At 42.2% G+C, this 27,125-nt stretch overlaps 2 long non-coding RNA genes across 2 annotated transcripts; one reads left to right on the top strand and one right to left on the bottom strand.

Moving 5' to 3' along the window:
- Positions 1-494: 494 nt before the first annotated feature.
- On the bottom strand, positions 495-1,224 carry LOC144586617 (uncharacterized). The gene is made up of 2 exons (XR_013541540.1): positions 1,047-1,224; positions 495-634 (listed from the first exon to the last, which is right to left on the bottom strand). It is a non-coding gene; the product is annotated as an uncharacterized LOC144586617 (long non-coding RNA).
- A 5,300-nt stretch (positions 1,225-6,524) lies between these two features.
- On the top strand, positions 6,525-26,867 carry LOC144586618 (uncharacterized). Its single transcript, XR_013541541.1, has 2 exons — positions 6,525-13,886; positions 16,014-26,867. It is a non-coding gene; the product is annotated as an uncharacterized LOC144586618 (long non-coding RNA).
- Positions 26,868-27,125: the final 258 nt, after the last annotated feature.

Below are 27,125 nucleotides of genomic sequence, written 5' to 3'. Positions count from 1 at the left end.
CCCACTTGTACTCTCCAAGGAGCTGTCCATGGAGTGCTCATGGTGTTGATGATGATGAGGCTTGCCAGGTCTCAGAGAATGAGCTGCTGTACCAGGAAATGGCTGGACTTCCCTGAATCTCCAGGCCAGGTAAACAAATGTGAGGAGCAGTGGTGGAAGGGAAAGAGCGAGTCATGTTTATTGTTACAGACTGGCCATAGTGTTTGGGTACCCAACTCCAACCCTCTCCGAATGGCACCAGGGCTTCCTATGTCTGTCGAACACGATGCATAATATACTTGCTTAGGAGCTCAGACAGGGAACCTGCAATACCTAGCTCACTCCCTCACACATGCATGGAGAAATATTATGTTCTTAATTCCTGTGACATCACAAGGCCCCACACCATGACTTGACAGAGACCCTCCTCAGGCATTGGGCCCCAGATATAATGAGCGGATGGGGAAAATAATTCCGTGACAGCCCCTGACAAACAAGACAACACTTCAAAACCATTCCAGAAAAATTCTTTTAATGTTTTTGGAAAAGAGGCTAAACGGGTATCCTCAGTGGAGACAACGGCCTGTTTTAGCTCCAGCAGGATGCCTGCCTTCTGGTCCCTCGCTTCCCCCTGGGGAAGAGGAAGCTTCGGGCCCTTCAAGGGAAAGAGAGAAAAATTCAATTAAGGGGGCGAGATCGTCCACTGTCGTCAACTGGCTTCAACCCAGGCATATCCACTGACCAATGTTCTGGCAACTTCATCCCAAAGTTCCGCTTGCCAACATCCACTGGCTTCCACCAGGAATATCCACCCCGTCCAACTCTTCCACTCCACTTCTGAAGCAAGCCTCCACCAGCTCCCGAATGCTTGGGTAACACACCCTGGCAACATGCCCACACCCAGCCAGCCCATTCACACACACACACACACACACACACACACACACACACACACACACACACACACACACAGAGAGAGAGAGAGAGAGAGAGAGAGAGAGAGAGAGAGAGAGAGAGAGAGAGAGAGAACAGCCACCACACCCCAACACACACACACCTTAACTCACCAGCCATTCACAGACACGCCCGGGCTTCCGTCCACTGATATCCACCAAGCTTCTGCCAGCTGGTTTCAGGAGGCTAACATCTCCCGGCTTCATCCGCCAACATCTGCTGGCCTCTGCCTTGCAGCCTCAGCTTTCGCAGGCAGATTCCATCAGCTTCTGTCTGCAAACGTCCACTGACTTCCCCCCCCCCCGGTCCATTGCTGGCATCAGCCAGCTTCAAGCAGCAGATCTCCGCCAGCCTCGAGCTGTTAACTCACCAGCCCACTTAGCAAGTTCATCTGCTTTCGCGAACTTGCCTTGGGCAGAAGGGCTGGGTCACCTGCAGCCACTGCCGCTCTCTCTGCTGGACTGCCCTCTGGCCACTGGCCTCCCTTCTGGCCTCCTGCCCTGCCCAGCAAGCCCCCTTTTATTTCCCAGCAGAGAGATGGGGCCCTGTGAGGTCACAGGTGAATGGGGTTGGTTTCCCAAGGCAGCACCCTCGGGATTGGCTGAGTCCTGAAGATGATGTCAACAGTCCCTCTGATCACGTGATTTACCCGCAAAAGCTTGCATTTTGCATGATTTTTAAAAATATTTTTAAATTAGTGGGCTATAAATGTATCCCCTGTCACCAGTCCTTCTGTTAAATCTCCTGGCCTTCTGACAGGATTCTAGGCTGGTGCTCCAAAAAGTTATCTTCCAGCATGCAAATCTTAGCACAGGCCAGGCTTTTACCCATCAAAGCAAGAATACAGGAAGCTTCTCTGCGTGTCTCACAAGTCGGCAGCAAATTCAGTGCCTTAGGCCCTAATGAAAATGAAAGAACACAACTATGGCTCTCTCTCTTAAACTGAGAGAAATCAAGGCTTGCATTCATAGACACCTGAACCACTAGGCCAGGGATGGTGAACTTATGGCACGCGTGCCACAGCTGGCACACAGAGCCCTCTCTGTGGGCACACGAGCCATAAGTTGCCATAGAGAAATACTTACCCATCCTCCGATCCCGGATTTCGAAACTCCCATCTGCTGGTGCAGTGGTCCAGTGGAGGAGTGCAATGGCGACCATTACTGGTCTAGCCCAATGGGGGATTGGAAGACCAGTAAGCATTTATTTGTTAATATGGCCAATGGGTGGGGGGGGGGAATACAAGCATTTAACCCTTGCAATGCAGGAGCAGTTTTTTTTTCTAAACTAAAACCTCAGCATTTGGGTTTTAATTGCAGTATTGGCACTTTGGAATAAATAAGTTAATTTTGTGTTGCAGTTTGGGAACTCGGGCTCAAAAAGGTTCACCATCACTGCTCTAGTCTGAGGTAGCACTTGGCCTAATTCTCAAAAGCCCTCTGTGAGCAAGTTCCATTGAAGACTGTGTCAGGCACAGACTCCCTGCCAAACCACTGGTGGATGGGGAAAAGAGAAAGACATCAAGGGAGAAAGAGAGAGAGAAAGAGAGAGAAGGAACTGTCAGAGAGAGCTGAGGACACACGAAGAAGACCAGGAAAAAGGAGGAAAGGGAAGCATCAGAAACAGAAGGCGTAAAAGAGAGAACAAGTTGTCAGGGACAGGAAGAGAGAAGTGGGTGTCACAAATGGAGGGGGGAAAGCAGATGGTGTCAGAAAGGGAGGGAGAGAAAGGGAGAAGCAATGTCAGAAAGAGAAGGACAGAAAGGTAGAAATAGCTGTCTAAAAAGGAGAGGTGGTGGGAAGCGAAAAAGTGTCACAAAGAGAAAGAGGGAGAGAGGGAGAGAGAGAGAAAGAAGAAGGGGACAGGATAAGGTGCTGTGGAGGGGACAGAGGGGTGTGTGTCTCAACCCTAACTCTGGCCCAACTGTGGACTGGTTGTGGCTCCCAGGATAGGAACCTGAGGAACATTTACTTCCACTGAAAAAATAGCCCCCTGCTCCTCTACTGACCAAAAGGCAGAGCTGGTTTTGACACAAAAGATGCCTCCATCAATGACCGTGGTGTCAGTGTTGAGACAACCTTCTGCTGCCTTTCCCCTCATGGCTGCCCAAACGAGGTCCTATTTGCGAGGGATCCTCCCCTTCTTTGCTCTCAGCCCTCCCTCCACCTCTTGTTATGGTCCCAGTTCACTGACTTGTACCTGTGAGCAGGGTAGGTTTATCAGCTTTTAGCCAATTCCTATCTAGTTTTCTACTCTGACTAGAAATTCAAATGCTAGGCGTTTGGTTGTTTTGCTTTTCTTTTCAGATCTGCCTTTCTTTAAAAGCATAGCCCTTGGCGGCTACTTTATAGGAGATATAATTTATCTCTTCTTGTCAGTATCAACTCCTTCTGACGCTATATCCTAATCAAAGGAAAAATACGGCCCCAGTGTCAATATTATAGTAAGATAAAGGCCTTTTCAAATGGAAACGGGTTCCTGCCCTGCAAATCAACTCTGGCAAGAATACCCCCAACTTTGTCCCATGTACAGTAAATGCATACATTTGTCAAATGTATTCCTAAGTATGAAATGTGTGTGTGTGTGTGTGTGTGTGTGTGTGTGTGTGTGTGTGTGTGTGTGTGTGTGTGTGTGTGTGAGAGAGAGAGAGAGAGAGAGAGAGATCCCCTCTGTGTGTGTGTGTGTGTGTGTGTGTGTGTGTGTGTGTGTGTGTGTGTGTGAGAGAGAGAGAGAGAGAGAGAGAGAGAGAGAGAGAGATCTCCCCAGCAGTTGTCTTCAGCAGCCTAGGGCCCACATCCTCTCATTTGGTTGCCCAAACGATCAGATTTTTTTTACTGAATCTACTATATCTTTGCACAAACTTAATATCGCACACCTTCTCATTTCAACAATATAGTCTTCAGCTTGCATTACAGCAAACCAGATTGTACAGTGCTTTGCTGGCAGGACATTACACTGCACGATCTCTCAGAGGATACTGGCGTGAATGTTTTAGTTTCTATCAGTGCTCTACAGGTGGGACCACCTTTTTCAACAAACAATCTAGTCACCTAAGGTCCAGCTTGCTGTGTGTGGGGTTCAGGTTACCAGCTTTGATCGAGGTGCTCATTACAGGCTCAGGCAATTCTACTAATTTACTTATTACTTTCTATCATTTTAATTGTAATATATATGGCAATTATCCTCTGACTCTGCATATTTCTTTCCCTCTCTTTGGGATGGGTGTAACCATGCAGCTGTGGAAAGGTTAGATATTTGAATCCACAGTCAAACCAAGTAGATTTGGCTCATTTCAAGTTTTCAGATGAGGTTTTCCAGCATTTAAAAGTCATTATTTAAGAAAGGGCAAGCTAACAAACTAGGCTATTCATGTTACAGCATGCCCCCAGCTAGATTGATATAGGACTGCAACCTAAAAGCGCCATCCTCTAAATTTTTACTCACAAGGAAGCTCCACTTCATTCAGTGAGATTTAATCCCATGTAAATGTCCATTAAATTGCAGGTGATGTATAGAATGTTACAGCTACCTAGAGATATATGTTCCAGGCCAGTTTCCTATAAATTAACAATAGAGGTACCTATTCATTTTACTGAACATAACCCTACTCCACTCCCCCCCCCAAAAAAAACACCCTCCAATGAGCCTCTGTGTTAAATTACAGCAGAAATGGCTTACATTTACTCATCAATGTGTCACAGATTTGCAACCAGAGTGTCCACAATAATTTTTTTCCAGGAGAAGGGAATGTGGCATAGTGGTTTCTTAATATACATTCAAGTGCATAGTGTATGCCACTACAACGAATGTTTGTCTGTGTATATGAAATGATATATTATTATTAAACTAATAAAAGAATTTTGGATTATAGGTGGGCAAGTGACCACCCCTTGCCTCTTTACCCCCAGAAGACACCCAAGCTTCATGGTGGAAAAGGCTGGATAAATCCTGTAAAATGCATCATTATTATAAACAGATACATGAGCTGTTTTCAATAAAGCGAATCACACATTTTGTATGTGTAGTGTAGTTCCCACTAACAAGCATATATCAGTATTCCAGAGTCCATCCCAATATGTTATACAACAAAAACAAGATACTTTGCTCCCATCCTGTGGATATTGGATACCTTCTTTTTCCAACATTCTAATAACAGACAGATCCCCTGCTGTGTGTTACTGTGTGGAAGCCAAGGCTCCACAACAATGAATCAATGCCCTCATCAGAGGCTATATTTATCTCAAAAATTAAAAAAAGAGAACAGAGCAGAACAAGTATACATCATGATTCTGAACATTCACATCACTGCATCCACTTGCAATGCTGGTGGGATTTCATCGCTTACTGTATTGCGCTACTGCAGTGACTAGTTTCTCCCATCCTAAGCCCTTACTTTGTTGGCACAGCAGACTTTAGGATGTGTCCCTCAGAGTTTAATCTGACTTGAAATAGTAGCTAAATTTTTAATGATATCGATGTTCTTTCTCCATTTCCACTGCAATCTCTTTTGACCTTCAGAAACCCAAAACAGCTGAATAATTCAAAACAGATCTTTCATTTGTCAAACTTTAACCCTATTGACTGATTCCGAGTATAAGGTTTGTTTTCTTCTGGATCCTGGGAGGAAAAACTACAGTGTGTAAATCTCTCTCTCTCTCTCTCTCTCTCTCTCTCTCTCTCTCTCTCTCTCTCTCTCACACACACACACACACACACACACACACACACACACACACACACACACACACACAATGTCACATTTCTAAAAGTGTTTCTTGATTTTTTACAAATTGTGCCCTGATTTCTAATTTTAAATATATAAGAGGAAGCTGATATACAGTATAGAGGAACAAGAAGAGGACTATATTCTGAACGTGAATACAAATTAAGTTACTGATGTTTATTTAGGGCAAATTTTGGCATAGTGAATCCCAGACATGAAAGCAATTTTAGTAATGAGCAAAATTTGTAATCTAGAAAACTTCCTAAGGAAATTTACAATTCCAAATAGAATCTGGTAGTTCCATCCTCTCTAATACTGTAGTAGTATCCTCTCTACAGATACAGTACAATTTTGAACTCTAGGTGTTCACATAAATAGCAGATATTCACAAGCAGCAGCTTTCCACGAAATTGAGGACTAGAATCAATTTGATTTCTACTTCACTTTCTTTGAAGTGGAACTGTGCAATCTCCAGATGCACCATAGAGAGCGAGAGAGAGAAAGAGAGAGAGAAAGAGAGAGAGTCTTGGACATTAATGCCCACAATCCCCACCTCATCCTAAAAAAGATACTACAAAAATGTTTATTTTAAGCTAAAAAATTACCCCTTGGACCTTCTACTGGCAATAATAATAATAATAATAATAATAATAATAATAATAATAATAATAATAATAATAATAATAATAATAATAATAATAATAATAATAATAATAATAATAATAATAATACTTTTATACCAAATTTTAAAAGTTGGGGGCATTAAAGGGCCCAGTAGAGGGCTGTTGAGGCTCAAAACATGTCAAAATTGCCCCAGAGGCCACAGGAAGGAAGAAGGGAAAATTCTGAGCCCAAAATTGTGTTTGTTTTTTTTTCAAACTGGGATGTTTGGGCTACTGGGAGTCTGAAGAGTCCTGGGGGTACATTTTGGGCTCATAGTGACCAACTGTGCTTTAACAAAACAGAATGCCAGACTACTACAATCCTCATTCATTTATTTTTACTCTGTGTAGCTTGTTTTCCATTTTTTTAGTGAATACAAATACAGCAGAAACAAGCCTGTTTTTTTTTTATTACTACTACAGTCCTGTCTTCACCCATTCCAACTCAGGCAGCCGATGTAAACCCACCATCACTGCATATTCATTTGTTGCATCTCTGCTCTGTGGATACCATTTAAAACAGGGGTCGGCAGCTTGTGGGCTTTCTGATGTGGGACAAACATATATATACAAAAAGATGCTGGCATGCATGGGTGCAGAGGAAAATTGGTTTGTCCATCTTTTCAAATTTAACTCTTTTAATAGACTTCATTAAGACTGAGTTGTCAACGCATTTCAGTGAAAAGAACCTGTTTTCACACTAACCCCCATATTTATGTTATTTTTGAAAAGCTCTGTGTAGCAACTAGAGATGGACGCAAACTCCAGTTCAGCAATTCGGCCCAGTTCAGCGCAGGTGTTCTGCGGACGCTGCACGCCTCCTCTGCACACGCGTCCATTTCCTGGCCAAAGAGTCCTTCCATTTCGGCCTCCTCAGCATGATTGCCCACTCACCGATTTTGGTGCACAATTCCCTCCTCCCACTCAGACAAGGAGGCAGGGCAGGGAAGCCCACTCTGCTGCCTTTGAGTGGGCAGCTGGTGGAAGAGGCTGAGAAAGGTAGTACATGTGGTCAGTAAGTGGGCAAATGTGCTGAGGAGGCAGGGAAGGGAAGCTTGTCTCCACCAGGGAATGAGCAAACATGCTAAGGAGGTGAGAGAGGGGAGTGTGCAGCACACACAGAACGGTGAGGGCACTGCACGAACTGGGCCAAACTGGTGAAGTGCAATTTGTGCCCATCTCTAGTATGCCAGAGTCTCTAGCAAACCAGAGTCGTCATACAGGATAATTAAATTCTAGTCCCTTGGATATACAGTATCAATAAGTCAGACTCTAGAAATGGGTAACTCAGTTGGTTGGAGTATGTGACTGTGGAGCCAGGGTCCAGGAGTTAGAATCTCCATTGTGTTGCCCAAAATATAGAATTGTGAAGGTCAGCTTGAACATGTGGGGCTGATAGGAATACATGCTAGACAGAGCACCACCAGAAGGAGGGACTCACAATTGCTTCAGAGTACTGTAGTTTATATCTAGAAAACCCTGGAAAGTCAAAATCTGTTACAAAGTACGTATGCAATTTAGTAAAGTCAACCAGTTTCTAAGTTCTTATGTTTCAGTTATGCGTTAGTTCAATATGTGCTTGTTTTTTAACTGGGCTCCTTCTTTAAAAGATGACACCAAGATGGTTTCAATGAGCACACGAAGTTTCTTTTTCTTTCTGGCTCTCTCAGTCAGGGTTACAGGCATATCTGAAAAGCGTAGATAGATGTAAAGACCATGTCACTTCACATATACTGTGTCTGTATATTTCTCAATGTGGCAATTTATGTTTTAAAAAATTAAAAATAAATTATAAAAAGAATAGTTTTGGTGCTGGATCTGAATTGCATCCAAGATGAAGGGCAGGATGGTTCAGCCACACCAGTTTCCATCTGTTCTGCAGCTGCTTCTGTCAAGGACAGTCATGGAACATTTTCTAGGGGTGGGATTGTCATGCTGTGAGCGACTACCTATTGGTAACTGTAGTCAATCCGGACAAGCTTTTGGCAGTGCTAACGCAAAAGATCTCACAATTGTGGGGTGGTGGTGGAGGAGGAGAAAACATGATCTGGATTCCATTTTAGAGACATTTTGTTTTGTTTTGTTTGAGGATTCAGCTAGAGCAATGCAGTGCATCACGCTAGGCCTAGGAGGGAAGGCAGGTGTTTATTTACATGAGATTATTTTGGAGGTCGATGCTGGATTTGTTGTTTGCAAGCCAATCCGAACAGCTGGAGGCTGAGAAGAGAAAGGCTGTAGCAAAATCAGCCCACTGGCATTTCTTGAAGAGTTTCACAGGAGGACATCAAATCCTCTGTACACTGCATTGATTCCAATGGGCCTACTCTAACTGTGGCTTACTTTATCCCAGTAACAAATTTATGAAGGAGTTGACTCATTAAAACCCCCCACTGATTCAATGGGCTTACTGTAGTACAATTTACTACACGAAGCAACAAGATTGGACCAATATTTTTATCCTGTCTTTGTTTTGTTTTTTTTAACATTGTTAGAAGGTTCACATTGTAAATCACTTTGGGGACGTTTAGGGCTGAAAGACAACTTGGAATCAACTTTATAAATAAAATAGCAAAAAGACTCATTTTCACAATGGCTGGAATCTCCTTAGTCTCTTCCGCAAATTGCTCTTTCTTTTCTCTATCTCTCTCAGCACTCTGCCTTTTTGAACTGAACTGCAGAGCTGGAAAGGACCCTATGGAGCATTGAGTCCAGCCCCTCTCAAGGAGGCACAAGTGGGGAATTGATCTCCCAGTCTCTGGCTACACAGCCAGACCTTTCTTTCTCACTGTTTTTTCCCCTCTCTCTCCGTATTCATTCATCCTTTCTTGTTGTTCAGCCTTCTTCCTTACCAGGCACTTAATCTTCACCATCTCTTTTAACTTTTGGAGATTGTGGATGACCTGCAAACGGAAGCAGTAATGAATATGCTAGGCCTCACTGCACCTTTACCTCTAGAAAAGGTTAGACAAGCCTGTTGCCTAGTGAGTGAACGCCATGCTACATACAGGTTTAATTAACTAAAATGTAAAACAGAATATCCCTGAGTTGCATGCCTGTAGAATCCCCTTAGTATCTACATATGTGTGTCTCATAGTTCTGGAACTATAACAGAGAGAGAAACATACAAAAAAATTCCTCTATCATTTTAGATAAATGAAGTTCTATCTCCTCTCCTAGAGCATGTTGTTAATTAACACTGTTAATGTAGTTATAAATTAGGGTATGGATTAGGGCTCACACATTTGGGGAAGATGCATTTTTCCAGAGTTAGAAGATATAGGAGGGTCTACTTCTGGCTGCAGTCCCTTTATTTTGAAGACAGAAAACATGAGACTGCATTGTAGGTCATGACTGACAATATTTATGGAAACTTACTTCCCTTTATCTATGATATTATGTGGTTATTGGATGCAACATATGGTAGAAGGAAAAGCATTCCAGACAATTAAGTTCTTTCCACCTCCCTTCTCTAAATAGAAAGAGCTATATATGGAGTTAAATGGAATCAGCCTAGACACTGATTTGAAGGTACTATAGTCCAGTGTCCAATTGAACATCTACTGAAACTAAAGTCTATCCATCACAGTGGCTCTGGCACATGTGTTCACTTTGTAGCAGCCTTTATGAAGAACACCAACTTGACATTTGCCACCCACTGCACAGCTAGAAGAATTTAACCGAAATTTCAAAACTCTATTGCTTTTATTGTTTAAACCTGTTTTGATGATGTTAGGTAGCCAGCTTGAGTGCTATATTTTAATGGCACAGCAAAGTATAAATGTGATGTATCATAATCATCACTACCATTAATATGCTCCTCTGTACCTCTTTCCTGTTAGGAGCCCAATCAGGGCCATTACTTGGGCTTAATATTTTTTAAAAGTTACTTTTTCCTTAAGCTTGCCAAAAATATATGGAGCCAATAGCTATCTCTTTAATTAACATGTATTTTCATCCACTGAGTTGCAATTTAAGATACTCATAGAATTTGCTTCTTCACGTGAACTGTAAGTCTTAGAGTTCCTTGGGCATAGGCAGGCAGGAGGGGCATCTGGTGGGGTAAATAAAGCACCACAATAGTCTGTAATATTGACTCTGAGAGCCAGAGAGAGCCAGCACTCTTGGTAGGATTTATAGACCCCAAATATATGTTAGTAAATGTGTACTGCATGTGTCATACAGATTTTTCTCTGAATCCTTTTCTTAAAATTTACATCTGGAACAAAGAATCTTCAAGTCTACTTTGAAAAAGAATACGAACTACCCAAACTTACTAAATAAGATTTACAACAAACAAGTGCAACTAATTTTGAAGTGTGCATAACCCTACAGATTGTTTGCACATTGCTGGTGACTGGCAGAAGCTGAAAGATGTTTTTTGGGGTAAGCTAGCATTTATCAAAAGCTACAAGCATTTTACTGTTGGACAGGAGCAGATTGCTCAACTAACTGGTTACTTTCTCTACCGAGTGTCAGCTTGCAAGATAAATTGATTTTAGGGAGATGACCAAAGATTTTGCAATGAAAAGGGTGGACTAAATCAAGCTTTTCAATAAGATGACATGTTTATAAAATATTTGCAGCTGTATGCTGATACTTTAGAATAAACAAATCAAGACAGAAACATATTAATATCTTTTGTAGGAACAACCAAAAAGTTAGCAATTTTCAATAATTTTCAGTTTTCAAAGAGGCAGCCACATCCATTTGTTTCAGATTGTACAACAAAACCAAATTATATATCCCAAATCACAAATGGTGCGTCAGTTCCAGTCAGCTTTTGATTTCGCTCAAGATATTTTACATGTGTTGCAGGCTTACGAATAGGCAATGGCACTTGGCACAAAGGTATCATATGACTATTAAAAATGGAAGATATCACCATCATGCCAGGTGATTCAGAACTGCTGACGAAGAAATACAAAGTGAACATCAGAGAAGAATAGTCAAATGTAGCCTATTGGACAATTTGGGAGCAACAATAAATTGAACTCTGACCTAATATAAAAGTTCAAAGATAGAGATGAGGACTCCCGACTCGCATTCAAGTCTGACTTAAGTCGCACCAGCATCTCAACCTGGACGCGACTTGAAGGGGTTTTTTTTAAAGACTTGGACTTGACTTGCGACTTGGACCCATTTTTCCAAATCACATTTTCAAGTCTCTGTTATTTAAACAGAGACCTACAGGTCTCTATTGCAATAGTAGGGACACAAAAATGTGAGTCTGTATCTTTTTTTTAAAAAGGAGCCATTGCAACCCCCCTCTGTTGTGAACACATACACACACACATACACTGTCCTCATGATCCCATTTCATATACCTTCCATCAGGCAGTCTCTGGTGGCTGCCTTTCAAGATGTCTTTCTCTCATGTGGGTTAAGGGTCTGCCTTCCTCCTCCTCCTTGCGTCTCTTAGGGTAAGGAAAAGGAGAAGGCAATGGAGCCCCTGCAGAACCCAGCACAAGTAAGCATTGCAAGGAGGCAGTGGTGGGATGGTGCAGGGGAATGTAGCAGCATGGTGGGGGCACGATGGTGCACATGGTGGCAGGTGTGTGTGCAGAAAGTGTGGTGGCAACACAGGGGTGTGGCTCCATGGTAGGAGGGATGCAGGGACAAACGTGGTGACAGTGGGGGTAGTGAGTTTGGGGAATGCCAAGGGGTGCAGCAGCATAGCAGGATGGTGCAGGGTGTGTGGCTGCAGGTTTGTTTGCAGACACACATAACAAAAAAAAATTATCACTGAAGAGGAAGAAGTAATGGCAGGAAAGATACATTTCCCTGATATTTCCTTTTGCTCTTGAAATAAGGTTTCTTCTCAGCCAAAGTTCCAATAACATGATGGGGGAGCTCCATTTAATGTGCTACTTGGTTGTCTGTGAGAACTCAGCCATCTTCTGGCTCATTTACCACAACATTTATTGGTCATTTACCACAAATATCCATCTTGCCACTCCTTGCTTCCCTGTCCTGCATGATTAACAACTCAAGTTTTGCCTTTGGTTCCCCATAAGATGTTCTTTCTCAAGAGCTACCACACCAGGCCAGGCCAAAAACTATCCAAAAATTGCATTTTAAAAAAGGAGGAGGAGAGAAGGATGGAGGAAGAGGAAGGAAGTACCCGGAGGCTCATCTGCAGTTTTGATTTGTAGAAGGTAGGGTGGAAGACATCTCCAACCTCCCTAACATGAGACATTACCTCAGCAGAAATAAAACACCCTTTTGCTATTTTTCCCTCCAAAAATTACAGTGTAGCAGATGGGAGGGGCTCAGGTGTATCCGGGGTGCAAGAAATGCCCCAGTGGCCCTGATAGGGTGCTGCAGGTTGCATTTTCTCTCTCTTTCCACTCTCTTTCCCTGCCCCCAACTTCTCAGCTTCGAGATTTAAAAAAGAGATGACACCATACAGTTGATGGGTCATGGAAATTTCTGTTTTAGCAAAAGCATTCGAAATTATCCTCAGATTCTTATTTGCAGCCTGACTTCTTGTAAATCAAAGCATACCACTGTAGAGCTCAAATGAAAAAAAAAAAGCAAAAATTAAAATGAACAAACATAAAGGATAGTAGCTGGATATGTCAGTCTTTCTCATAGCACAGACTCTACTGAGAGCCGGTTATTGCCAAGTTCACAGCCTGATTTATGTGACTGATCAGTTCATACTTCAGTGCTTAACATGGTTTTCATTTTACCTTCACATATATACCTTTAAGCATTTAATCTTCAAAATGTTTATCAGGCTTCTTAGATAGCAGCCATCATGAAAGGCTCCAGACTTTGTCAATAATAAGATTATAATGAAAATTATTGTTTATCATAGTCTGATTTTCTCTTTGAAAGGAAAACAGTGTAAACTTGGGAAGACTTCAGTTCCTTTGCCAAACAGGTCCAACATCAACAATAAGACCAGCGAGTGCATTTTTTTCTTTGTTGAAAGCGCATGGAGACAAAAGAAAAAAACGTTTACTGAATATGGCTACTGACAGATCCATTCTTCAGTTTTATCTGTTTAGTAGGAAATGGTGGTCCCTTCTTTTAAAATTTGAAAAGACTTTGAGTTCTTTCCAGTAATATACCTGTCTCCACATTACAGCTTAGTCGGGATAAATTATTGTAAAACCATGGGCCTTTATTAGAAACACAAGAAAATAGCACAAGCCACTAATACCTTCCATGCGCCAGGCACTGGATAATAATTATAGCTTTAGCTTAGCTACAAATTACGGGGCCAGTTTTTCTAGTTTCTCAGAGCTATATAGCCTTGCATATAAAAGGTACATCTAGCACAAAGTAAGTGGGACTAAATCCAGGGATATATTCAGCAAATGGATCAAAGGAGGTTCTGCTGGGCAAATTGTTTTTAGACAAAATGTGCATTGCTTGGGAGTAATGGGCTACCGATAACTGAAATACTTTTAGCTTTTAAAAAATCTTCAGAAATGAACACTGAAAATAATAGCAAAATAACGCATAACCTTGTTACATTATTTATTTATTTAACATTTCTTAATCCTGCCTTTCTCCTTTAAAAGGACCCAAAGGAGCTGACAACAATGAAGCTGACAACAGTGAGTATACAATACTAAAATGGTCAAGTGAATAGGACACTAAAGAACAATACCAAAACACGTAAAATGCAGGAATGTCAGACAACCCATTTAAAAAGTCCACTCGGCAGCCAGTCACTCAGGGAAAGCTGCCTGAAGAGGAAGTTCGCCTGTTTGCAGAAGGATAGCAAAGATGGGGCTAACCTGGCTTCTTGTGGGAGGGAGTTCCAAAGTCTGGGTGTAGCAACAGAGAAGGCCTTCTCCTGTGTCCCAATCAAATACACCTGTAAAGTTTGTGGGACAAGAGGAAAGCCTCTCCTGATTATCTTAGCACACAAGCAGGCTCATAATGGGAGACAGGGTCCTGGAGACAGCTTGGACCCAGGCCATTAGGGCTTTATAGATTAGAACCATCACTTTGAATTCTGCCTGGGAATGGGTTGGCAGTCAGTGGAGCTGCTGTAACGTTACCATTGTTATTGGACACAAAACAACACCATTCCTTTTGCTGTGTAACATGTTAATCACTGTAACAGCTACAGTCTCGCTAACTGGCACAGGAGAAATATCACATGCTCACGTGATATTCACGCTTCTGCCTTGTGCTCTGTTGCCGAGGAGAATGTGTTCCGTGTCATGGGTCAGTGGCTTATAGCATTGATGTCATTATTACTGTGTGTAATAATAGCAATTGTTTCTGTGAATCAGGAATCAAAAGGGTTGGCTTTTAAAAAATCATAATCTTGGTTGTAATTTGCCACTGAAGGCAGGACTTTGAACAGTCATGGTAATAAATTACTTTTTAAGAATAATTCCCAGACTTTGTAATGAATCCAATTTGTATGAAGTGCTCCAGAAACTTGGTTCACAACATATTCCTTCTTCAGATTGGGAGGTGTTTCAGTATTTTCTCAACTTTGATGAAGGACAAAAAGGTAGTCCAAGGGAAGTTCTCCAAGGTGAAAAATGAACTGAGTACAGACAAATCTGTTTTTAGGATTATTGCTGCTACTTTTAATGTTTCTACCTTTATTTTTTTGTGTTCTATTATATGTGCTATAACCTCACAGAATAGTGGCTCAACACTAATGGGATTGGGATACTAAATAAATAAATAGATAAATGCCGGTCAAGTGAAGCAGAGAACATTTTAGTGTCAAAACAGGTGGGCATTTCTTTCTCCCCAGCAAGTTTCTTTCTAGAAATATGTTTAAAGGAGCCTGTTGCATTCCATTCTTTTCCCTTTTTTGGAATTTTGATTTGTAAGTTTTAAAGCCTTAGGTAAAGGTTCCCCTTGACATTTAGTCCAGTTGTGTCCGACTCTAGGGGGTGGTGCTCATCCCCGTTTCTAAGCCAGCTTTTGTTCAAAGACAAGTTTCTGTGGTCACGTGGCCAGCGCGACTAGACACGGAACGCCGTTTCCTTCCCACCGAGGTGGTACCTATTTATCTATTTATTTTATTTATGTATGTATTTATTAGATTTCTACCCCACCCCCTAGACAGCGTCTACTCGAGGTGGCTTATAAATATTAAAAACATCATAAATATCATAAGAACATTAGAAAAAATCTATTCACAATTTTTACATGCTTTCAAACTGCTAGGTTGGCAGGAGCTGGGACAAGCGATGGGAGCATGGATTCAGACTGCTGATCTTTTGACCTTGCAGCCCAGAGGATTTACAGTTTGACCCGCAGCGCCACCATGTCCTCTTTAAAGTCCTAGCCAGGCTGATAGAAAGCCAGTAGAAATGGGCACAAACCATCAAAGCAGTGGTTCATGCTGGCTCGTTTTTTTGGCCAGAGGGGTGTTTGGCGCTTCCCAGCATCTGCCTCCTCTGTTGGACGCTCACTCAGAAGCAGTGCCCAGAGGAGGCAGGGCAGAGAAGCCTGGCCACTGCCTCTGAGTGGACACCCATCGAAGGAGGCAGGGCTGGGAAGCACCTGTTCAGCTGAGAAATGAACCAGCACAAACGGCTCGTTCAGCAGTTCGTGCTCATCACTAAATGGCGATGAAGTTGCCAACAGAAGCAAAAAGATTTTCAATAGCCTGGAGCATGACACACACTTACCTCTTTTCTACAGACAAAAAAAGAGGAGCAATGTTATGTTTCGATTTTTGTTTTCTGCTCTCTATTCCTTTTCAGACTGAAGGACCAAATAACATATACAAAACTTCACCAGAAGCTAGACCTGAACTTCACAGATCTACGCAGAACGATATGGCTGCACTGAGCAACAAAAGTGGCACCCCCATTGCGGATAGGCAACGTTGGGGCAGAAGAGGATGCAGTTCAGTGACCAGAGGTCAACCAATGGGTGGCTGAGCAACAGGCAAGCCACCCCCCCCAATGCTCACCTGATGGGGCAGGTGTCCATGTTTGATATTTTGCAGAAATAAAATGCTAAAATGATTAAGGGGGCTAAATAAATATAACCCTGGAAATGTGAAGGGTAATCATAAGAACGAAGGTTTGAACAGCAATGTAGTGCATACTTGTTAGAGGTTACTTTAGGGCAAACAGCTAATTTCACCAGACTGGCAAAATACACGTCAAAAGCTATTGGCTCCACAAGGCTACTGAAGCACATCGTAATCCAATAGGTTTGTAAACCTTGCAGAACCTGTAAAGAATACATATGTTTTTCTACCAAAGCAGTCATCATTATCATCATCATGTTCCATGAAGTCAGTTCTGACTTATGATGACCCTTTCCAGGGTTTTCCAAGTGGAAAATACTCAGAAGTGGTTTACATTTCTCTTCTTCTGGGTTGCCCTGGGACTATGCAGCTTGCCCACGGCTACACAGGCAAGCTGTACTTCGCAGGAGGCACAGTAGAGAATCAAATTCCCAAGCTCTGGCTCCACAGCCCAGATACCTAAACCACTGAGCTGTCCAGCTAGCAAAGCCCACAGAAAAATATTACATCCCTGCTTCAATATCTAGTCTTCGTATTTTCAAAACAACTTATCAACATTTTTTTTGCAGCACAGACAAGGCCTATTGGAATAACCTTTTTTTCCCCAACAGTGACCACCAGCTTAGTGGGTAGATATCTGCTTGTTTACCTATATGTACCTAAACAATGAGATAGCAAAGCAAGTAGCAGCAGGCACACAAGTAAGGTGGAGAGGCATCTAACATGGCAAACAGCAATGGCTTGAGTGAGAAGTGCTTAATATTTTTGAAATTATGTCTGGATATGCAAAAGGCTATAATTAATAGCTCAAAGCTAAAATAGTTTTGGTACTGTAATCTTTATCTTAGAGGTGTACCCTCTGCTTTTTTTTCACTCTGGTTATGCAATTTCAGGCTATAAGCCCCTGAATATTTAGAATGTATAGCATTAAAACCTTCTCCATGCTCTTTTTTTATTCTCAAAGTTTCTGCTTGCAACTTGAGTGTTGCTTCATAGATTTTGAAAGTACTACTGTTTGAAATTTTCCATATTTTTAAGAATTTTGGATGACTTTTACATGATTCAAGCATTTGTACCTTCAGTTTTTTCCTCCCATAAATATAAGAATGATTTTTGTCAGCTGAAATAAGGGTACCCGTACCTTCCAGGTTATATGTTTTCAATAATTTTGGATTTGGATCTGGCAATATTGGTGGTTGCCAAAAAACGTAATGGATTCTCAAGGGCATCCTAGCTGTTAATCAGCCTGCCCCAATATGCTCATCAGCCATATTTTCCAACTGAATTTTAGGAAGCAGGTGAAGTATGGGTGAAATTGGAAACTTTAATCTGGTGCTTCCCTTTGTGATGTTTCGTGAAGTTGTTTTATTGTTATCTTTTATATCTGCACCTTATCGAAAATTATCAGGAAATCAGAGATAGTGGTACTGAGCTTCCTTTCACTTTTGTGCATGTCAGCTACTAGATGTCCTTTCAGCATTAATTTAGTTGTATCATTAATTACATCTATTCATGCTTGTCCTTTGCTCTTCCCAAGTAGCTGATTAGGTGCTTTCCAACCTGGCAGTCTCATCTTCCAGCACTATATGTAGTTTCAGTCTATATCTGTCTCATCATAGGGTTTTCAATATAAGGAAAGTTCATCAGTGGTTTTCCATTGGCACCTTCTGTGCAGTGCTAACAAACATCAGCTTGAGTGTCAGCTCCATTACCTACTCTGCTAGTGTCACCTTGAGCTACCACTGCTGCCCAGTAGCTGCTACCATTGGAATGATCAATTCTCTTCTAATGATGCAGCCATTACTCCTGAAGAAGATGTGAGTGATGAACTAGGATTCAGGAGACCTGGGTTCAAATCCCTGATTTACCATGGAAATGCACACTGGAAGTGGAATTGGTAAAAACTACTCCTTAAATACCTCGCTCACCCTGAGAGCCCTACTAGAGTCTCTATAAATTGGTTCTGACTTGATGGTGCATAATGACAACAACAACAACCATTCTAACATGTGAAGTATCTTCCACCAAGATGTGTCTTCCATGTAGATGTTATGTATTGTGTGAAGGGACCTTTGTCTACTGGGGATGAATAACCTGTTGCTAGCAATGAATCACAGAGAATTAGGAAAAGGCCATGTGGTTCAGGATTACACAAATGCAGAGAAAGCAAGAGAGAGATCATGCTGGATGGGAGAAAGAAGGGATTGCATGAGGGGGTTTCTGCTGCTGCACGGTCAGGTGTTAAAATGCTGAACTACAAACAGGTCTCGAGGGGCTCCTTCGCTGGAATATTTCAAAGGCCTGAGATGCTCAGTGGGAAATTCAAGGGGAGGAAAGGGCAAAAGGTCTATGGTGCAGCCGAAATGCCTCCCTGTGACAGATTTGCTTTTCCATCAAACCTTGACAGGTGAACCACATACATCACGTCTGGCAGCTCCGAACACTTGACAGAATGTCAAGAATGTACATGGCACCTCACATAAGCTATCGTTCACTTCAGTTTCTCCTGCCGTTCTATTTCCTCCCCCAAAGCGAGTTCTTTTTTTGACGCTTTTGTTTGTTGGGAGGAGACTGAATTATAAGTAAATATATATAGCATCTGGCCAAAATAGCCAAAGGGCTAGAGAAAGAGAGAAACTATTTGTATTATATGAAGAATGTGTCAGCCATGAGAATGTTTTCTGACCTATGTTTGAATTGTAAACAAACAGAGGCAGGAAAAAGGAGGGGGAAAGAGTCACACCTGGGCTGGGAGTCTTGCCTAAAAAAGCCACGTCAAGTATTTGAAACAAACAGATTTTCATACTTATCTAGCCTCGAGGCATTTCAACATATGGAGCCAAGAATGAAAGCTAAAACAAGGAGAGCAAACAGAGCAGCCAAATCCCATTAGACAGCTTGTGGGGCTGTCATGCAAAGGCTCATGGCGTTGTCCATTTGCAAGGAGGGGCATGACTTTGGGGACTATGATTAATTGCAGTGGTGGTGGCTGTTACACTTGAGGGAGGACAGAGTAGAATCCCAGAACTGCACACTCACTGGGACCTTAAGGATTAGACACCACATTGGTAACAGTATTGCACCCGCATTGGTCAACCAGGCAGCTAAATCAATAGGGGTCTGTTTTGCTGAACTTTGAACGCAGTCTGCATAGCAATGTCACTCAGCTCTAGCAAGAAAAACCCAACTCACATTTAAGTGAGTATGTTGTGTAAATGTATGAGGGGGGGGAATTACCGTATTTTTCCATGTATAAGACTGTACTTTTGTCTAAAATATTTAGACTAGAAATTGAGGGTTGTCTTCTACACGGAAGGAAGCTGAGGAGAGAAAAACACAAGTGGAGGGGGGAGCAGGGATGAAAGTGATCCTTCAGGGCTTTGATCCCTGTTTTCTCCTCCACTTGCTAATCCTTAGCAAAAGGAAAGCAGGGATCAAAGTGCTGCAGGATGGCTTTGATCCTTGCTTTCCCCTCTCCTTATTAAGTCCCATGGGGCTTAGCAAAGGGAGGGGGAAAGGCTCAAAGCAATCCCATGGCTGTATAAGGGGGAAAGGGGTCAAAACGATCATGCAGTTGCGGGATAGCTTTGATCCCTTTCCCCCTACACTTGCTAAGCCCCACTTAGATTTCTTAGTTTTGGGTTAGAAAAGTGGGGGGCGTCTTATACATGGGGGCATCTTATACATGGAAAAATACGGTATTTATTTCTCACATGTCTGAACTCACTGTTTTTCCAAATGGCTCAAGGCAGTGCACTTAACTCTAGCCACTTTTTTTCTTCACATCAGTTCTATGAAGAAGATTAGACTGAGTGACTAGAACTGGTGTGTAAGCCTCATGGCTGAATGAGATGATGAACCTAGATCTCTCTCACTCAAAATCAACATTCGTCGTATCATTAAAAACTGTATTCACTTTTTTACAAAACTTTTATGTAAATATAAAAACTCAAATGTAACACTATTGAGCAAAAAATATGTGATGAGTTACTAGACAGTCCCCATTCCATTGTATGGTAATCACTACCAGGTTCTTAAAATTGATTAGGAGAGGGAGAATCCAGGTGGATAACGATACATCAACCTCTGCAAACAAGGCAAACAAATATGAAGAGTTATAAAGCTAGAATTGTTGCACACAGAACAAGAAATGCTAAAGAAGAATGGTTTTTTGTGATGGCAAGCATTGCCTCCTTGCTCTTGAAGAATATAATTGAGCGTGATAATGATAGCATACATGTGATGCAATCCAAGTATCATGAATTATTTTGGGCAAAACTTTGGCCCTCCAGTTGTTTTGGATGGCATTTCCAAGGAACTGTATGAGCCTGTAGAAGCTGCAGTCCAACATTGTGTGAATGGCAAAGGTTGCCCCACATTAGATCCTGGTTAAAGAACAGGAAGCTGAAATGTGAAATGATTCACAACAGAATGACACATGTTTTCTGAATACCTACATTGGGACTGGTGCCATTCACAAATTATCTGAAGTCAAACTGAGGGTCGGAGACAAAGTATCTATTTGAGATTGTACGCCATTGTGGCTATATTGACTAGCTTTCTGTCTTTTATGAGTTTTAAAATTTCTTGCACTTAATTCATTTGTCTTAGTACTTCATTAGTTACCCTCACAGATCTGTTCTTAGCATCTTCTTATAAATCTATTATTCTTCATCATAGTCTTCTGTGAATGCACACAAAAAGGGTTAATCCAGCACCAGCGATGGTCCTCTCGGACTATTCTAGAGCTTAAATAGAAAAAGAAGCAAATTTAAAGGTTGCCTGCACTGCGCATGCTCCGCCCGCCCTAGCCTCAGTTCCATTTCTCCGCTGTGTGAACTGGAGCCTCTCAGTTTGAGCTCTGCTTATACTTTGCTTTTTCTGAATTTTCACGTTTTTTTCGACACTTGCGCATTCCTGACTACACATATCATCTCCTACCCTGACTTGGTTCGGATATTGTGGACTTTCTCTCGGATTACCCCTAAGTTTGGTTGCCTTTGGACTTTCCCGCCATTTTTACCGGCTATTCTAGTAGCGGAAAAATTTCCTTATCATCTTATGTCCCTCTCCGGTCCTTTCAGACAATGCGTCGTGTGTGACAGAAAATTACCCTTTCACGACAGACATGATTGCTGTCTTTCTTGCCTTGGGAAGGCACATTTAACTCAGAACTGTAAGCATTGTAAAGCCTTTACCAAGGCTGCTTTAAGAGCCAGGCAACAGAGGTTGCGGTATCATCTTTGGGACTCTACCCTGTCTTCTTCTAAACCATCTTCAATGGAGCTCCCTTCTATTGCTACTACCTCTTGTGCAGAGTGCAGCTCCTCTCAGTTACCTGTTGCTATGGCCTCTGGAAAGGAGAAACCCGCCAAGAAAACCGCGGTGTCAAAGAAATCATCTACTTCCAAGGGAGCAGCCTCCAAGTCTGGAAAGCAAGCAAAGGGAAAGGACTCTGTAAAGAACAAGAAGACTCTTAAGAGTTTACCACCCGTGTCTGCCTCTGTTCCCTCTCCACTTTTGGAAGATTCTTCCAGGGATAGAGAATCACTGTCGGAGGTAACCCCTCCACTTCCTCCTAGACAGTCTGAGACAGTTCAGGGTCTGGGTGTTTCATCCCCGACCCCGAGTCAGCTTGCAATGTCACTGCAAGCTTGGTTTCTGCCACACATAGCCCTGTGTCTACCGAGCGGGCATCTCTGGTTCATTCCGTTTCATCTGCAGCTTTGAGACCGAGTTCGCCGCCGAGAAAGCGAACTCATAAAACTAAGCATATTTCAGCGGATCGTCGTCGATCGCCGAAGAAAGAGGTTGTTCTGCTCTATCGACATTCTCGGCGCCGACATAGGTCGCGCTCGGACGATTCTGATGGGTATGAATCAGACCGCAAAAAATATCGCCGTCGACGCAGATGGAGATACTCCTTTCCCTCTTCTTTGACATTGTCAGATCGGCATCGACATCGGCGGAGGGTCAAATATGTGTATGCTCCCTCTTCTTCCACCTCGTCTCCACCAAGGAAGCACCGGCGTTGAAGACATCTCGACATTGAGAAACCCGCGAAGCCTTGTCAACATGCAGGAAAGCCTGTTGAACCGACTGTAGTTGGGACCTCGACATCGACAGCTGCCTTGCCACCTCAGCCACCAAGAGCTGCGAATCTCGACGTCAGACATCGTAAAAGACATCATTCCCCTTCATCGGATGATTAGGTCTCTTTTTCATCTAGGGATTCAGCATCCGATGAAGATTTTCCACAACAGCCTATTGCAGACGAATTGCCAGAGGTTGAAGTTGTGGGGTCTGACACAGGCAACCCTCATGCTTCTTCTCGTGTCAGAGGATTTTTTCCTCTTACTCGCAGATGTTATCCAGATTGGCAAAGACTCTTAAACTCCAGGTGGATGAACCGACCCACCTGAGGAGGATCTTATATTTGGTGACATTAACAGTGAGAGATCTCCTCCACCTACCCTCTCTTTTCTGCCAGCTCTTGTTAATATTATTAGAGTGTTCTGGGATCAACCTTCTACGACTCCTTCTTTGTCCAGACATACAGAGAATATCGTGTCAGTGGTAATGATACTAGATTCCTCCTTAAACATCCCATTCCTAACTCTTTAATCGTCAAGACTAGCTGCACTCTGACAAACAAGGAAGGAAAGAAGTTGGAGATGCTTGGCAGGAAGATCTATTCACTTATTGCCTTTATGATCAGAGTAGCTAATTATTCAACTGCCTTAGGAGCTTACCAGAAGCAACTGTGGCTAAAAATCCTTCCTGGTTTAAAGATGTTACCTGAAGACGTCAGACAGGAATTCCTCAACACATATGAAGAAGCACAAACTGTTTCCAAACATCAAAGAATCGCTACGAGGCATCTAGGGATTCAGCATCTGATGAAGATGCCCACTTGAAGAACCATGGTTACAGGTAAGTAACCGGTCTTTTCAAATAGTTCTAACCTCTATGTAGTTGCCTATGTTGAGATCTGTACCTCCGTGCCATACAGTAGAACTAAGAATACACAGCACCACCCAGTGCACGTTCTCATAGCCAAACAGGAAGCTGTTCTAGGATTTTACAAGATATAAGGTAAAAGACTAAGGTATAAGGTACATGAGAATTGACGTATATGAGCTGTACAATATAAGCTGCTCTGGGCTTATATGAGGTAACTAAGTTTGAAAACAACATCACATGTTTTCAGAAAATTGAGATCCAAAGTTGAGTATATATAGAGCACCAGAACATTCTCCCGACAGGATGAGGAGTTAATGGAGTGGCAAATGAAATTCAATGTATGTGCAAAGTGATAAACATTGGGATGAAAAATCTTAAATATATATAGGGCTTCAGACTTCCTGACTTTCCATCTGTAATTGTTGGCCCTTTGTTTCTACCCTTCTCTGATAATTTGTTGCTGCTTCCATTTCCTATGCATGCCCTTTTTGAAATCTTAGCTAAGCTGAACTCTTGCCATGTGGCCACTCCATGTTTTTTGTTGTTGTTTTTTATATTTCCCACTTTTCTTTCTCATAGGAGTTGTTTGTGATTGTACCTTTGGTATCCTGCCTTTAAGGAATTTCCATCTGTCATGGATTCCCTTCACTCTGAATACTTCTGACCACAGAATCACACCCAATATTTCCTTAACCTTGTTGAAATCCAATATGCTAAAGCCCAGAATACTTGTCCTACCATTCTCAGCTTTCTCTTTTCTCATCAGGAGAGATCCCAAGTGAGTATGGTCACTTCTACTCGATGTTCCCACTCTCTGTGCAGCCTGGTGATGTGTGCAGGATCCTTGGAGAGGTGACATGCGCCACATGTTTGCTAGATCCTTGCTCTTCCTGGTTCATAAAAGCAACCACAGGGAACTGGTTGAGTGAATGTAAAGAGAGTGGTGGATGCCTCCCTAAAACAACAACCAAAAAATCTGAGAATTTTTAAAATATGTCATATGCTTTAATTGATCGTTTTGTTCTGTTGTTTATTTCAATCTTTATTGTGTTTTTTTCTTCATTCTTTCTGTTTATTTTGAATTTTTAGGTAGGGTAAGTGGCATATAAATTTGTAAAATTATGCACTAACTAGACCAATGAACAAACAGTGTGTTGCTAAGATTTCACATATGATGTATGTTCTCCCTTTTCTGGGCTAAGGCAGCCTTCCACAGCTGCCACAGGAAACATTTTCCCTCCCAATACAGCAGTGATAAGAATGGGCTTCCCCCCCTCCCAGCAGATTGTGAGTGTTGAAAAAGAATAATCGTGAACTAGAACAGTACAGCTTAATGTTAATGAAAAGTCGTTGCTTCTTAAATTTCCAGTTGAGTTTTATAGTAACCTACTAACTTAATGGAACCAAATAATCTTTGCGCCAAATCCACCTCAACCAGAAAGACAGCAGATTTGTGTGTCAACAAATTATCATTTTCTGGTTGCTGCTGGCACTCTATGTTCCCTTCATGTGTATCTTTCTGGAAAGTGTAGGAAGGTGGTGGCCTTTTCTATTTAGATAGCAATTTACAATGGACCAGTTGGCAAACAACATACAGTGGACCCTCTACTTACGGAATTCATCCGTATTGGAACGGTGGCTGCAGGTCAAAAAGTCTGTAGGTCAAGTCTCCATTGACCTACAATGCATTGAAAACTGATTAATGCCGTAACCAGCCATTTTTATTCCATTTTTGTTACATTTTGGTTTTTTTCAGGTCTGTAGGTCGATTCTCCAGCTGCAAGTCGAACCTAAATTTTGCGGCCAGAGAAGTCTGTAACTCGAAAAGTCTGTAAATCGAGCTGTCTGTAAGTCGAGGGTCCACTGTATTACATACTGGCACTCTGTAGCTATTGACAAAACCACTGACTCTATCTGTCCATCTTTCTCTTTGTGTGTTTAAATGTCCCCTGTTACTGTATACCATGCAGTTGCCAAGCAGTAGCCAAAACTTGTATGCATCAATGAATTTCCTTCTTCAATGGCTGCATTTTCTGTATGGTGTTGTTCTTCATACTAGATAGTTGATTTGTAACAGAACATGTATGATAGACATTGTTAAAGGAGTGACTTTTGGGATTTAGTTGGTTTTTCCAAAGTAAACCTGTCCAAAGCTAAACTTGGATTACACAAAAGTCAATGTAATTTCTTTGGTGCTTTGAAAGATAGAATTACATGAGGTAGCAAACAATAGTTAGCAGAAGTGTACTCTAATCTGCTGTTCTCAGCTAATACCCAGATGTTAGCAGCAGGATGGTATTTCAAAGTGATGGTTCTAACCTATAAATCCCTAAACAGCTTGGGCCCAAGCTGTCTGAAGGACTGCATCTCCTTTTATGAGTCTGATGGAGTGTTAAGATCATCAGGAGAAGTCTTTCTCTCAGTCTCAACACCTTCACAGGTATTTTTGGTAGGAACATGAAAGCGGGCCTTCTCTGTTCCTGCTCCCAAACTCTGGAACTCCCTCCCACAAGAAGGTAGGTTGGTCCTACCTTTATTGTCTTTCTGCAAGCAAGGAAAGATCTTTCTCTTCAGGCAAGCTTTCCCTGAATGACTGGCTGCCAAATGGGGTTTTAAATGGATTGTTGTACAATTGAATGTATGCTGGGTTTGCTTAATTTTTTTAGTACTGTGCAGTGGTGCCTCGCTTAACAATTGCCCTGCATTATGACGAATCCGCTATGCGATGCAAAATGATGGTCTAAATGGGGGAATTTCACTTAGCGACGATCAGTTCCCTGCTTCGGGAACCAATTTTCACTTTACGACGATCAAAAACAGCTGATCATCAGGTTTTCAAAATGGCCGCCGGGTGCTTAAAATGGCTCCCTGCTGTGCTTAGGGATGGATTCCTCGCTATACAGGCAGCGAAAATGGCCTCCGTATGGAGGATCTTCGCTGGACGGTGAGTTTTTACCCCATTGGAACGCATTGAACGGGTTTCAATGCGTTTCAATGGGTTTTTAATTTTGCTTTACAGTGTTATTGCTTAATGGTGATTTTCCTGGAACGGATTATCATCGTTAAGTGAGGCACCACTGTATTCACTTGATCCTTTCAGTATTGTATACTCCCTAGAGATAAGCACAAACCTCAGTGCAGAGCTTCATGCTAGTTCATACGCAAAGCACCACAGGTGACATGCATTCCCTTCCCCTGCCTCCTCAGCTGGATCCCCCACTCACCAGCCGGCGCCTCTCCTCCTCCACTTCAGTCTCCAGCAGGAGCATGGGCTTCCCTGTTCAGACATGGAGCAATTCAGGCCACCCGGTTCTTCTGCTGAGAACTGGTTGAACAGCTTAAGACAAGGAGGGGGGGAGTGTGCTCTACTGGTGAATGGGTCACTGACTGGGGAAGCTGGGGAGGGGAACGTGTGGCCCTTGTGGTGCCGTATATAAGAAATGCATGAACCTCTGAACCAAGGTTCATGGCTGTCTCTAATATTCACTGTTGTTAGCTAAAATACTGTATTTTAATTGTTGTAAGCTGCCTTGGATTCTTTTTAAGGAGAAAGATGGGTTTAAAATTAATTAATTACCTAACTAACAAAATAGCTAAATAAATAAATATGTTCACCTCTCATTGCACATTTTAAGTTCTAATTTAATTTTCATTCTAGTACACAGGATATCTGTCTAGTTGTTCCTTTTTTGCTTCCCCTTTTCTCTTTACCGCCTTGTAAGAGTTGCTTCCCTGGCTCCAGTATTAAAGAGGAGAACAGGCTTATGGATAAGAATACCAATAAATCCAGGTAAACTCCATGCTTTGTAGAACAAAGGGAAAGGGGATCGGAGTGGGGAGAAGCCTCCCACTGACCCCCTTTTACTTTTTTCTA

This window comes from Pogona vitticeps, chromosome 2 (assembly GCF_051106095.1).
Source record: "Pogona vitticeps strain Pit_001003342236 chromosome 2, PviZW2.1, whole genome shotgun sequence".
Taxonomy (NCBI): domain Eukaryota; kingdom Metazoa; phylum Chordata; class Lepidosauria; order Squamata; family Agamidae; genus Pogona; species Pogona vitticeps.
Note: the sequence above shows the minus strand (reverse complement) of the source record. Positions and strands in the feature narration are given on the sequence as shown.